Source organism: Carassius gibelio, chromosome B8 (genome assembly GCF_023724105.1).
Source record: "Carassius gibelio isolate Cgi1373 ecotype wild population from Czech Republic chromosome B8, carGib1.2-hapl.c, whole genome shotgun sequence".
Taxonomy (NCBI): Eukaryota; Metazoa; Chordata; class Actinopteri; order Cypriniformes; family Cyprinidae; genus Carassius; species Carassius gibelio.
In genome coordinates this window covers 25454429-25468556 of record NC_068403.1, presented here as the reverse complement: position 1 = coordinate 25468556, position 14128 = coordinate 25454429, and the positions used below count along the sequence as shown (strand labels likewise).

Genomic DNA, 14128 nt, shown 5'->3' with positions numbered 1-14128 from the left:
ATGTATACAAACCTTTATTTCGCTGAAGAATTCACCAAATCGGCGGAACTGATAACCCTCTCAGCCTGTAGTGGATTTCAAAAGGCCGCCCTCAGACTGTAACTCAGCAGCTGGGCTGTTTTCCTGACAGGCTTAACCCAGCAGTTTGGTAGAAAAAAATAACTCGTTAAAAATGACCCAACAACTTAGTTACATTAAAACTTTCCAGCACCTGGGTAAAATAAAGTAATAAAAACAACCTAATAAAATGACAGGCTGAACCTAGCATTTGGGTAAAAAAAAAATACAAAAATAACCCACTATTTTTTTTTGAGTGCACACACACGCCTCAGAAACACTTACCTTCAACTGGCAGCCGGTGTGTGAAGAAGCCAGACAATGACCCAGAACAAATGCTTAAGGACATGAGGCATTCCAGTGAGTTCAAAGGTGTGTGCGTGTGTGTGTGTGTGAACTGGTACAGATGGTTTATGAGGACGCGAATGTCTATAATGACATGGGAACTACAACATAAACATGGTTTATGAGGACACTTTTTGTGTGCCCGTAAAACAAAAGGTTTAAAAAAACATACAAAAGTGTTTTACGAAATTCAAAATTTGGCAGTAGTTTTCTGTAAGGGGAAGATGTAGGGTTGGTGCGTGTAGGACAATAGAAAAGACAGTTTTTACAGTATAAAAATCATTACGCCTACAGAGATTACCCCTAAACCACAAATGTAAGTATGTGTGTTTTATACATAGCTATTTTGGAGGAAAAAAAAAAAAAAATATATATATATATATATATATATAATTTAATAGTGTTAAAAATGGTTAATGAATAAAGTAAATAATTTTTTAATCTAGAGTAATCTCACTGTGATCTTGAAATTAATCTAGATTAATCTAGATTAAAATGGCTCATTCGAATTCTGCCTAAGGCATTCAGAATATGTGTTACCCAAATAAAATTGACAAACAGTAAGTCTTTGAGAAGGGGTTTATCAAGCTAGGTGGTGCATTAGAAAAGGGGCTCATCTCCTGTTTCCAAAATGCATCACAAAGTGCTTGAAAAAGATGTAAACTAATTCCACATTGCACAAGGTGCAAACAACATTACTCCTGTTTCACACCAATGTTTAAGTTTTTTTTTTCAAGTTTGTAGGTGTCAAGGTACAGAAACCAAATAATAGCACTGGATAGTCTTCGATGTAAAAATGAAATATACAATCAAACCTACATTTATTCAGACACCTTAAACATTTCTCACATTATTACAGTTTTGCTATATATATATATATCAAAAATTATATCTGGTTTCTGAATAATTTTTGGGTTGATTGTTAAAACTACAAAGAAATTCAGTCAAGAGCAGTGAGTGATTTTCATTTTCATTTTCTTGGATTAACATTACAGCAGCCAGTCGCTAAATTAGGCGCGGTCACTTTAAGAGACGATGAAAGCATCCAATATAATACACATCCCATTTTTTTCCTCAACTGTTTACTTTCACTTAAGAAATAACTGACAGTTTTTTTCGAGCATAATTTCCAAGGTGGATATTTTGACATATTTTGTATGTATTTGTCGGCACAAGAGCAAAAATAAGCAAATTCCATGTTCTAGTGTTTTGAGACGCCTTTCTCTGCGCGAGCCCTGAACACCATGGTGTTGAATTGTGCTCTTTCACATCTTTTTGTTTGTTCAAACTGAGATTTGCATTTGTTCGTTCAGGTGCAGGAGGAACTTCGAGGTGAACTTCGCAGAAGAGAGCTCGGTTCAGTGTCGCTGTCTGTCATACGGGGCTCTCTCTCTCGTGCGCACCTAACACGGCACGCGCTACTCTGTTCAGCTTTTTCGCGTCTAGTTTTTGGATGCTTTAATGTTTAAATCGACAAGCGGTGAGGCTTAACAACACGTGAAAAAGATAAGCTTTCGTGACGATGCGCAGCAGTGTCCCGTCAACTGTCCTGAGCATCTTTTTAGGCTGGCCTCAGCCAGTCGGTTATATAAAATATCAAGGTTAAAGTCATCATACCTTGCTTAGTATAGACCCAGCTCCCAACCCAACTTTGAGAATAGATTAACGGCCATGTTTTTTTTATCGCCCGATAAGAGTCTCGCGTTAACGCAGCACGTTAACGCCGATAACGGCCCACCACTAGTAAATAATAAACAAAACTATAATAAACTATAAAAAAAAAAAACTATTGCAAGTTAGCTCAATGAATATATCATTTCAGACGTAATTTGTCTGTGCATAAATGCTGAACTACAATGAAGTCAGTAATTTGGGGTTTGAAATTCATATTTATTTTTGAGATGAAACTGCTGGAATGTCTTAAATTTGTTAGTAATAGCCTAATTTCTTTAAATTGAACTCATACAACATTGCCCTACATTTTCAAGAATTAGGATGCCATAGTAAATAAATATTGGACTACTATATAAACACACACATTCATCATTTTAGGGTATGTGTCAGGAACTTATACTGCTATAAATGAACAAGGGTGCATGAGATCTGTTCTCACCTTAAATTAGTGGATGGTACTAGCTTTTGGCACCATTGCTCTTTTCATTCCCATGTGTGTGTCTAATTTAACAGAGCAGAAAGTAGCCATAAATCTCATTACTGCACTCTTCAATCTGACGCCTGCGGTTCTGACCAGAGTCAGACATCAGCATCAGGCGAAATCTTCACATACTACAAACTAATCCAGAGAACAGAAACAATAACATCTAGATCTGCAACTACATGGCTTTAATCTATCTATGTGCTGCTTTAATCTATGTGTAGGCTTCAGATTCTGCTCAACAAGCTCTTTTAAGCTTTTTTTTTTTTTTTTTTTTTTTTTTTTTTTTGTAAAACTGAGCATTCGTTGCAGTGATGTTACTGTTCATCACTGCAACGTTCCTTTTTTTCATATTCTACCCGTTGTGCCTTGTTTCTTTTCTTCAGTCTTTTTTCCCTATGTCCACCCGTCTGGCCCCCTATTTTGTGTCCTAATCCCTCCTGTCAGACTAATACGATTAGTCCTTTCAGGTCCTTCTGCAGCCAGACTGCAGGAATAGAGCCATCAGACTCCCACACGTCCCCTGCTCTCTGAAGAGTGTCCCTCTCCTGCCTCGCTGCTTCTTTATTTAGTCATTCACTCACTCTCATTTCCCTCCATTGTGTCACACATGTTTTCCTTTAGATCGGTGTGGGTGAGTAACAATGCTACCTACTGTACTAGTAATATTTATCAGTATTCTGACAGTAGTTTAGCTGTTTTCACACTAGATGGTGTTTACGATAACTGCTTTTTTTCTTCTTCTTCTTTAATAAGCGCCTCTTATTGTAAGTATATGGAAATATACTTGGAAGCACCAAGGAAGGAAGCACATCAACAGCTATTCATGTGTATAATCTGATGTTTATAGCTCTATTAATTCACCAGTGCACATGCACACAGATTCAGCGCTTCAGGCCAAACACAGCACTCACTGGATGACAGGATAACATCATATGCTGACAAGAAATGCATTTCTGAGACAACAGAGGCACATGTTTTTGACACTAGAGCCAGAGGCAGTGTGTTCATGCTGTTTATTTGCCCTTTAAAGATATTATCTAGCAGACAGTAGTGTTGGATAGGATTCATTTGAACAAGCTGTTTGTTTCACTGAACTGGTAGAAGTGAATAACTCACTGAGATCACTCAGAACTATTTAAGAAATATCTATTTCTCAGTTAATTATTGCTATAAATCTAGCTAATCTATAAAAGATAACAAATTTTGCGTTATGGTTGCAACATTTCAGCTGGCTAAAGGTGTGAGTACATTTACAATTAGTCAATGAATTTTCGAGGGGGGGTGAGGGGGTGGGGTGGACGGAGAGCGAGAGAGAGAGAGAGAGAGAGAGAGAGAGAGAATATGCACTGGAGAGGACATCATGTCACGCATGTCTGCTGGAGTACAAATTTGGATGTTGTCATGGAGGAGAATTTGACAGTTCATTTAAGTTGTTGGCTGTACATATACAAATACTTAACTACTTTATTATGATATATATGCTATAGATCAGTCTTGCCATGCTTTGCTCGCTGCCACTCTTTGATTTGTGGAAGTTTTTGCACAGCATCATGGGTAATGTAGATTTTCACCATGATTTCCTCTATTAAACATGATTATTTGAAAAATAATTTGAATTAATGAATTTTGAATTAATTGAAACTATAAAAACAATCAGTTGTTTTTCTCTTTTTCTATATAGAGAAAATGAATATCATTTTTTTTTTCATCCAGAAACTGTCTGTTGCGATGTATAGATATGAACTGATGTGTGTTGTCTTTTTTGAAGAGGCCTCAATTATCAAAATTCTATTTAGCGCATACACTGTAAAAATACAGTACAATATACCGTAATAATTTAAAGGAATTGTCCGTATTTTCTTTTTACAGGCGCTTCTCCGTATTTTTTAATTTATGCTTTGCATTGTGGGTACAAGAAGCTGAGTCGACAATCAGCGCAAAACCAGTACTTGAGCAGGCACCATTATTCACGGAGATAGTCTCGGTCAAAAGGTTCTCGGTTCATTTTAAAGTTGGATTTAGGATTTTGAGAATAGTTCTTACACTTCCTTTGTAAATTATTTTTTGTTAAATGTAACAAACTGTATCATTAACTTAGTTGCTGCCTGGCTTGTATGACAAATAAATGTCGGAGCCGTCGCATTCGTCATTTTCCGCATACCGTCACATCTCAACGTTAAGTTACTCGACGTGGAAGTACGTGTTACAGTGCTCAGTTTTCGTTTTATAAGATGTATTAACTTTTCATTGTTGTTGATGCAGTTTAATGTGTTTGTTAATGAGCGTGACGTAAAGCATCCGGCATATTAACGTTTCTGATATTAAGCACCTGTGATAACGTTAAATCTGAAGTGCGGTACAACTGTGTTTAGAGCGCTTTATGCCTTCAACAGGATCTGGCAGAGTAATTGTCAAGAAAAGAAGACCCCATTAACGTTACAACTTATTATTTAAAAGAGATTATACGACTAGGTGAAGATCTGACGTCACGGAGTTCTTCAAGGATGACACACCTTTTCCGCCAAACGAGGTAGGTTTAGACATTTCATCGGCTTGTTTATGCTAAACACACACACACACACACAATATAAGATAATTCTGTATCTTTACTGACACGCTGTCTGTGAACGCACGCATGTCATGCACGCGCAAAGAATGCAGGTTCATACAAGTTGTTTCAATTGCATTTTCATTTAATATCTCGCGATGAATATAAAGTCAATATGGATATGAAATGCATTTGAAAATGCAACACACTCCTGATCTTTCAATCGTTAGGCTACATCAAGGTGGGGATCGCCAACAGGATGTGCAATAGTTCAATATTCAGTCAAACAAACGCTTTCCACACTGACTTAAACTAAATTCATCACAGGGTATTAAATGAAAATGCTATTGAAACATCTTATATGTAAGAGTCCATGCATTTAAGAAAAATAAAAGATTTAAATCACCATTTTTCTGCATATTTGGCTCGGAATGCATTCTGAAATTCTCACTACATTTTTGCTACAATTATCACGAGGTATTATGATGAAAATGTAATCCCAAGTGTCCTACCCCCAAGTCTAAATGTATTTAGGAAAACTAATAATAATTTTGCTACAGTTTTTGCTTGGACATATTAAACATCTAATCAATTTGGGTAATACATTTTCATTGTAATTTTGAAACTTGCAAAGATTATATAACTGCATTTTCATTTTGCTCTAAATTTGACACATGTATGGTAAAATGTTGATTAAAATTCAAAACTACGTTGGCATTTTATGTATTGCATTGCCATTTTGCATATTTAAAATTAAATTGTGCTACCCATATGCATCCATATTTATTTACCATTAGGGATGTTCAACACTGACAAAAAATAGTCATTGAGTCGTTTATTCAGTTAACTTGGTTAGTGAAGTTGTTTGTGTAGGAAAGATTTAATCAATGTTTGGAGTGGCTTTCTGAATTTACAATGTGTTGTTTATAATTTTTTTGTTATTGGTGATTCCAGATTGCTGTCATACAAGTTACCATTTGTAGCGACACATTCTCTTTGTTATTTTAAACATAAAATACCTGGAGGAGAACGGCACCTACGATGGAATTCATACAAATGTAAGGAACATATCTAATGAAACTGTGTAAGGCATTTTGTTATGTTGCCATTTAGTTGAAAATAATAAGGGTTAGTTCACTCAAAAACAAAAATTCTGTCATTAATTACTCACCCTCTTGTTGTTTCGAACCTGTAAGACCTTCGTACATCTTCAGAACACAAATTAAGATATTTTTCATGTAATCTGAAAGCTTTCTGACCCTCCATAGACAGCAGGGGCCCTACCACGATCAAGGAACAGAAATGTAGTATAAGGACATAGTAAAAATGGTGCATGTGACATCAGTAGTTCAACTGTAATTTTATGTTAATTTTGTGTTGGAGACCACTGGAAATGCAAGTTTAGCATTTTATAAGTAATGTTTAAACTGGATCTTGATAATTCAATCTCAACCTGTTCTGCACGTTACTCTGTACTTCACTTTCATTCATTTTCATTTCTTGTCATTAACAGTCTTCCTGTGAAGAAATCCTGAACGAGCGTCAGAGGTTAAGATGAAGGGAATCTACGCTTCCAAGACTCATGTATGAACTACTTCTAGATTCCAAGTTTTTTTTCAAATCTCAATTTAGGACTTGGACTGAACATGCAGCATAAAAAGAAAAAAAGTAGTTTCCTCAAACGGGCACATGGCAAGAGATACTAAAAGCACACAAACACTTAGAGCCCTTATCTTCATTTAGATTGTATAGTTCTCTTAGTTTAACATTGAAATGTCAGGCATGAGTGCATGAATCTTTATTCTTTATTTTCAAATGCTGTACAAGGAAGGTTTTTTTTTTTTGACACTTGTTCATTTTTTTTAACATTAATGAAGATCCATTTTATTGAAATCTGACTGCTATACTGTATTGGACCCTGAAATGGCAGTTGCATAGGCTGTCAATGGAGGGACAGAAAGCAGAGATTTCATTAAAAATACTCTTCATTTGTGTTTCAAAGATAAATGGAAATCGTATGTATTTGGAACGGTATGAGGGAGAGTAACTGATGACAGAATTCACATTTTGTGCTTTTAAATAATGTTGTGTTCTAGGGCTGCACGATGTGTCGTTAAAGCATCGATATCGCGATGTACGAATCCACGATAGTCACATCGCAGGATGTGCGATGTAGGCTGTTGTAGTTGATCCGTTAGAGAGACAGAGAGAGAGAGAGCGCGTGCGAGAGAGACAGAGAGAGAGCGAGCCGTCTTCAAACAACATGAGCGCTGTCTTGCTCTCTCTCCCTCGCGCATATTAATCAATTGACTCGATGGTGTCGATGTTTAAATCATTTAAAATGAGAATCTAAGTGTGCTCACACCATTTTTGTTTGTAAGAAAAAAATATCGCAAAATATATCGCAGAAAAATTAAATATTGCAATGTCATTTTTTCCCAATATCGTGCAGCCCTATTGTGTTCTATAGGAATGTGTGTCATTTCACTTGACTATTGACTATAAGTCTGTAGCAATTGTAAATAATGAAAGCCCTGTCTTTGTTTTAATTTTTTACCCCATGTATTTTAAAATTTTTATCTTTGTGACCACTATTACAACACCAATATTGTACAAGTACCTGCTCATATTTTCTTTTTTCTGCATGTTGCTGTTTAAAACTTAAAAGTTTTCTATAATACAGACATTTTCAATGGTGCTCTTCACATTGTTAAATTAATTGATCTCATAATATTTTTGTCTTCACCTGTTTAAGGCAAATAAAAGCTACTGAACGTATTTTTAAGAATGTTCACATGAGGTTCAAATAAACCATCAATTCGTACATATTGTGCTGGATTTATTTTGCTACAAAAGATAGGCCTATGCTATAATTTTTTTTAAAAATGTTAATCTACAGAAATTTCCATTTTAATGTTGAAGGAAGTGTCCGTAAATTTAAGGGAAAATGTCCTGGTAATTTTCTTCCAGTACATTATCTGTTTTATTTTTTTTTTTATTTTTTTTTTACATTGTACATAAAAGACTATAGAATGCCCAAGACGTGTCACTCTTATAGTTTTGAATGGGGAAAAATGCAACACTCAATATGGCTGCACTATCGAACAAAGTCCAGCCTTCTGAGCAAAAGAGCCAATCGGTAATCAGTAAAGTCAGCGCCATTAGAAGTCCTGGTTGCTATAGAAACAGTAAGCTTTAAGAGACGTGCGCTAAGGACTGCACATGCACACCGGCTGCTCTAGCCCAAAAAATTGGCTTTTTAAAATGCTATTTGAACAAAAGAAACTTGGGATGCAACAGTAATATTCAGAGTATTTGACATATATATATATATATATGTACTATATATATACTAGAAAAGTGCATCCTTGTTCAGAGTGTGTGCTATTTCTGTCCAGAAGTTACAATAAAAATATCTTTGTACTCATTTAAACTGCAGTTGTGTGTTTCTGCTAAACAACGTGGATGTCTTTTACTTTTTCTTCAGTTAGGACAAGAGAAGTTCAATATATGCAAACGATGCTTCACTGTTAGCAAACATCTTATTTTATCAAAATAATCATTTGTTATAGCCTGAAAATTAATTGGTGCAGAAAAACTGTGAAGAAAATGTATCTTTATTTTTGGCATGTTTTGACTTGACTGCACCACATCAACTATCCAAAGACTGACGAGCATGAAGAAACTGACAAACATGCTGACAGAGACCTTGTTAAAACATTCTGGCTGACGGATACTTTCTCCATTGATTGACATGCTTATTGAAACATAACCCCATTCATTTGGTTTCAGCAGTCTTAGTAGTTGGATTTTTTGCATTTGCTTATGAAATCATGAGTGCCGCAGCAATATAGACCATTGTCAGTGGGGCACCATATTGAATGAAAGTGAGTGGGGAAAATATTTGGAGGATTTAAAAGCAGAAATTTAAGTTTATAGTTTTGTTAATCTGTAATATTCAAGCTCTAAAGCGGTTTAAATAATATACAGTAGTTTTATAGTTTGTGAAGTTGGATATAACTTTACACAATAAAGGTTAGTAAGTTACATTAAAATTGTGTTAACATGTATATAGTTTACATCTTGTGAAAAATTAGTATATTAATTAGGGGTGCAACGATATATATCGCGCAATGATTAATTTGCATCTTGTCAGTAAAGCCATAAATTCAGCGGTAAATTCCATCAGGTGCGTGATTTCACATAGAGCAGCTGTTACTACACAGAGCCGTTGTTAAGTGACAAGCTGCGCAAATCAATGGTGATAATGAACGTAGATTTGCACAGCTTCTATTCAGATAACTGGCTTTACTGATGAGATGTGCATTAATCATCGGTGATTTATATCATGCACCCCTCATTTTAATGTTTATGAATTTTAAAGAAATTTTTATTTTTATAAAATAAAAGGTGGAACAAGTTGAAAGTGAGCTGTCCATTGAGCTGAGGCCATTAAAGACAGAATATTCTTTTAAGACAAATGAGGAAAAAGAGAGCAACTTCATACTGTACATCCTCATGATCACATGAGCTGCCTGTTACAGATGAGAACATGTTTGAAAAATGAAATTGGAAACATGTTGGTGAGGGAGGAGGCAGAGGGGAGGGATTGTGAAGGAAGCCACCTATTGTTTGGGTCCAGTGTTGGCTTCAGCGGCCTGAGGGGGGAGAATCAGAGAAGCAGAGAGGACTGTCATTTGACTCGGCTCAAGCGGATGACGTTTTGTTCACTACGAGGTCACCGAAGAATGGGGAACTTGCTTAAAACACCTTAAGTCTGAACAATTCAACATTTTAATGCTCTTAAAAATCAAGATGAAAATGGATTTTGTTGTGTCATGGACTACACTGTGATCAAGGTAATATACTCTGAATACTGATGACTTGGTGTTTGGTTACCTAGAATATGATCTTGTCAAGCGTATCTATTCGTTTTGTGTTTGAACTTGTCTGACAGGAAGTTCGTTTAGTCATAACAGCAGTAGCGATGATGATGATGGTGATGAATGATGATGTAGTTTGGCAGAAGTATGTGTTTTGGGCTTGTAGGAGTTTTCTATAACTTTCATTGTTGAATAACTGTTTAATCGTTGTTAATGTCATAAATTAATGTATTCCAATTCCCCACAGTCAGCTGAAGTGTGAAAAAAGTGTTCATTACGTTTGATTTGGATATCTATTAGGGCTGGGATAAACGATTATTTTTTAAACGATCTAGCAATTATTTTTTTGATGCATCGATTAATCTAACGATTAATTTTTCAGACCGATTCTATTTTGATTATCTCCCCATTAATTGACTACTAACAATTTATACATGTTGATTTACATATCTGAATGAAAAAAAACATAAATTCCTTAACATTGCAATATATGTTTATTACTTTTAAAATTACAAAATAAAAGACTGACTAAGAATGCATTACTTTGCACTTGTATAGAGATAGCATTCAATATAATTGATATATACTCAAGTGGGTTCATAACTGGACTCTGAATGCTCCTGGACTGGAACTGGCTCTTGAATTAACTCTGAAGACTACCAGACTGGAGTGAATTTATTAGTGGATTCTGAAGCCTCCCGGACTGAAGCGGGCTTCTGAGTGGACTCTGAGGCAGGCTCCTGGGAAACTGGAGTGAATTTTGAAGTGGTTTATGCACACAGAACAGTCCTAAGGTGAAAAGTAAAGATGGCCTTCTTGACTAAGACAGCAGCAGAAAAAATGGGTGGCTCTGTAGTGGTCTCTGTCGTCAAGACAAGGAGAGAAGTTTGCTCAGTAATGGCCCCTATGCCAACAGCAGTGAGAGCAAGCAACTCTATGGTGGCCTCCATGGCTGAAACAAAGAGCGGGCTAATCAATAATGGCCCTCATGGTAGTAGTAGTGAGAGTGGGTTGTTCAGGCTGTTCTGGAGTAGGTGGCTCAGGGATTCTGGGACCATCGGACTTGGGACCACCTGAATTGGGTTCTCCAGGAACATTAGACTCGGGACCACCAGAGTCAGGTCCTCCAGGACCATCGGACCTGGGATCACCAAAGTCGCATCCTGTAGGAACACCAGAGTTGGGTCCACCAGGACCATCGGAATGTTAACCGCCTAGAGATGACAGCAGCTCACACGGACCTCAGCGGTGGGCCGCCAAACTACCCTGGGAAAAGCCTATATAGAGGCTCTGGACTGGTGGCCATAACAGGAAACAGCCCCTCCTGTTCAGGTCTACAAAATGCCCCAAAAGACAGGAGCTTCGTGCCGTACCTCCTCTAGGTGCTGATGGACTCATCAAGTACCTAAGAAAACAAGTCCTTGAGAGCCACATCATTATATTCGAGACACAGGTGGAGTAACTAAAACAATAATGAGGTGACAAGATGGGTGGGGACAGACAATAAGACAGGAGAGAGCACAACAAATAACCAAACAAGCACAACACAAGCAATGTACTCGCACAAAACCACAGGAGGGTCCTTTGGTGGCCATCTTGGGCACTCCAGCTGCAGACTATGACAACCACCTCACTAGAGCTGAAGATCTTTGCCCGAACCCGACGGGACCCGATGGGTTCAGTCGTGTCCGGGCTTAATTTATATCATCTTAAGCAGGCTCGGGCCAGGCTCAGGCTTGCGCTCCGGTTTGCGTGGTAAACGAGCGGTCATGTGATGTGTTTAGATTAGCGCGAGAAAGATGCGAAAATGAATGCTGAATAGGTGTAACGGAGGCTTGCCTCTGGTGATTACGTTTTGGTTGCACCAGCAAGTAAAGCAAAGTCTGAAGTGTGGAAAAGTTTGACCGTGTTTATAATGAGAATAATGACGCACCATCAGTGAGCGCAGGAACACGCTGAAGCCATCTACAGTTGATTCAATAATTTTCCTCCACAAAAATGTAGACCTAGCCTAATCTCTGTGAGTAAAGGTTTTTCAAATGATAACTAAATATTAATTGAGTCTTAAATGCATAATGTGGACAGAGTATTTATTGGCATTATTCTTTTATTAAATGTCAGCTGCTACTGCAAAGCAAATTTCGGAGCCTTTATCTTAATTTCGTTATTGCCAAATACACATCTTAATTTAAAATCTATCTTAATTTAATTTGTTAAAAATGACTCGTTTTTATTGGTGCTTTGGTCTATTTATAGGTTAAATGAGCCTATTTCTAGAATGCTGAGATGTTACGATGTCACAGAGGACTTATTTTATTTCTTTATTCCAACTTCCAAGTGGTCTAGTCTACGTTAGTTGTGAATAAATTATGTTAAAACATGTATAAACGACTCATTCTTGACAAAAGGCAAAAGAGCTGTGTGTGTGCGCACATTTGAATATTGTCGGGTCTGTAAACGGGTTCGGGCTTTTAAAAATCTGTCAATCAAAATGTACTTGTCGGGCTCTACACCTTAATTTTAAATTAATTTAAAATCAAAATTAATTTAACATGAACCGAGATAAATGTACTAACAGAAAACATTACCGTCTACAGCCGCGAGAGGGCGCTCTATGCTACATATAGTGCCCTCTCGCGGCTGTAGACGGTAATGTTTTCTCTTGGTTCTTGGGTCTAAATAAATGCGACTTATAGTCCGGTGCGACTTATATATGTTTTTTTCCCTCATAATGACGTATTTTTGGACTGATGCGACTTATACTCAGGTGCGACTTATAGTCCGAAAAATACGGTACTTCTATTAATATCTTTTGGGGGACATTGATCCTTATAAAGTGGAGAATACCAGGACGCACACACACACAGTCTTCTCTTTCAAACCATTTCTGTGTGAATGCATGTACATACAGTTAATGTGACATTATTAAGTGCAGTCATAGCATCTGCACATGCGCCGTTTCTTGGGGACACATCTGGCAGCAGATTGTACATTGATCTTTGGTCAGGATGGCTTTTGCCAGCAGAGCTTAACCATCACGGCTGAACCTGTTGACCAATGTCTGAGCTTTAACGTTTCCACACCGTTTTTGTAGTGTGTTAATCTGTGTTTGTCCCTTTCTGGGAACAATAGGACAAAAGGTCCCGTTTATGCAAGCTTTCCTGTAAGCTCTTATTCAGAGATTGTGTGGATTTGAACATGAATATGAATATTAGTTATTATTCTGGGAGATTTATGTGGAGAGCTTGGTTCTCAGCACAAATGCATGAAAGTTTATATATATATATATATATATATATATATATATATATATATTAGTGCTGTCAAACAATTCTGATTAATCGCATGCAAAATAAAAGTATTATGTTAACATAATATATGTGTGTGTGTACGGTGTATATTTATTATGTATATATAAATAACCACACATATATATTTAAGAAAATGTTTATTTTTTATATTAAATATTCATATCTAATAAAAATTATACTAATATAAATATATGTAAATACATGTAAATATTTTCAAAATATATTTTATATATATATATATATATATATGTATATATATATGTATGTATGTATGTATGTATGTATGTATGTATTACACTTAGGTACAATCTCGGCTGAGGACGTGGAGTGGCGGTTTATCACGAGAAGAAGGAATTGGTAGAGTGGGGTGATGGATAGTTGAAAGAAGAGAGTAAAATCAATGAAAAATTGCCTTTGTCTTCCATCTGTGCTTGTGAGCATCCATTCTGCACCTGCCACCAAAACCAATCTGAGGTGATACACAACAGCGAGAAATACACACAGACATACCTTTATATGAGAATTTTTATTCATCTGCTGTCTATTTCTCTGTTAGTCAGCATGGTTGTAGCTGTCCATAAAATTAACTGATGTCTGACTTAGAAAACCGCAGCGCTTATCCCATAACTGTACTGAGAAGGATTAAACCCCCATCCCGTACACACACACACACACACACGGACCGCCACAGTATTCCCACTTCACCTCTGTGTGGACGTTGAGACCCGGCTCTGACCTCATTTTCATCATGAAACCGAGAGAAAGCTGAGATGAAGTGGTGTGATGTCATCAGTGGCCCTGTGAGGGCGGCTCAGACTGGGACACC

At 36.8% G+C, this 14128-nt stretch overlaps 1 protein-coding gene across 1 annotated transcript in view; it reads left to right on the top strand.

The window, feature by feature from the left end:
- LOC127962869 (prickle planar cell polarity protein 3-like) overlaps positions 1 to 14128 on the top strand; it is a 59896-nt gene that overhangs the window by 25204 nt on the left and 20564 nt on the right. The window lies entirely within an intron of this gene.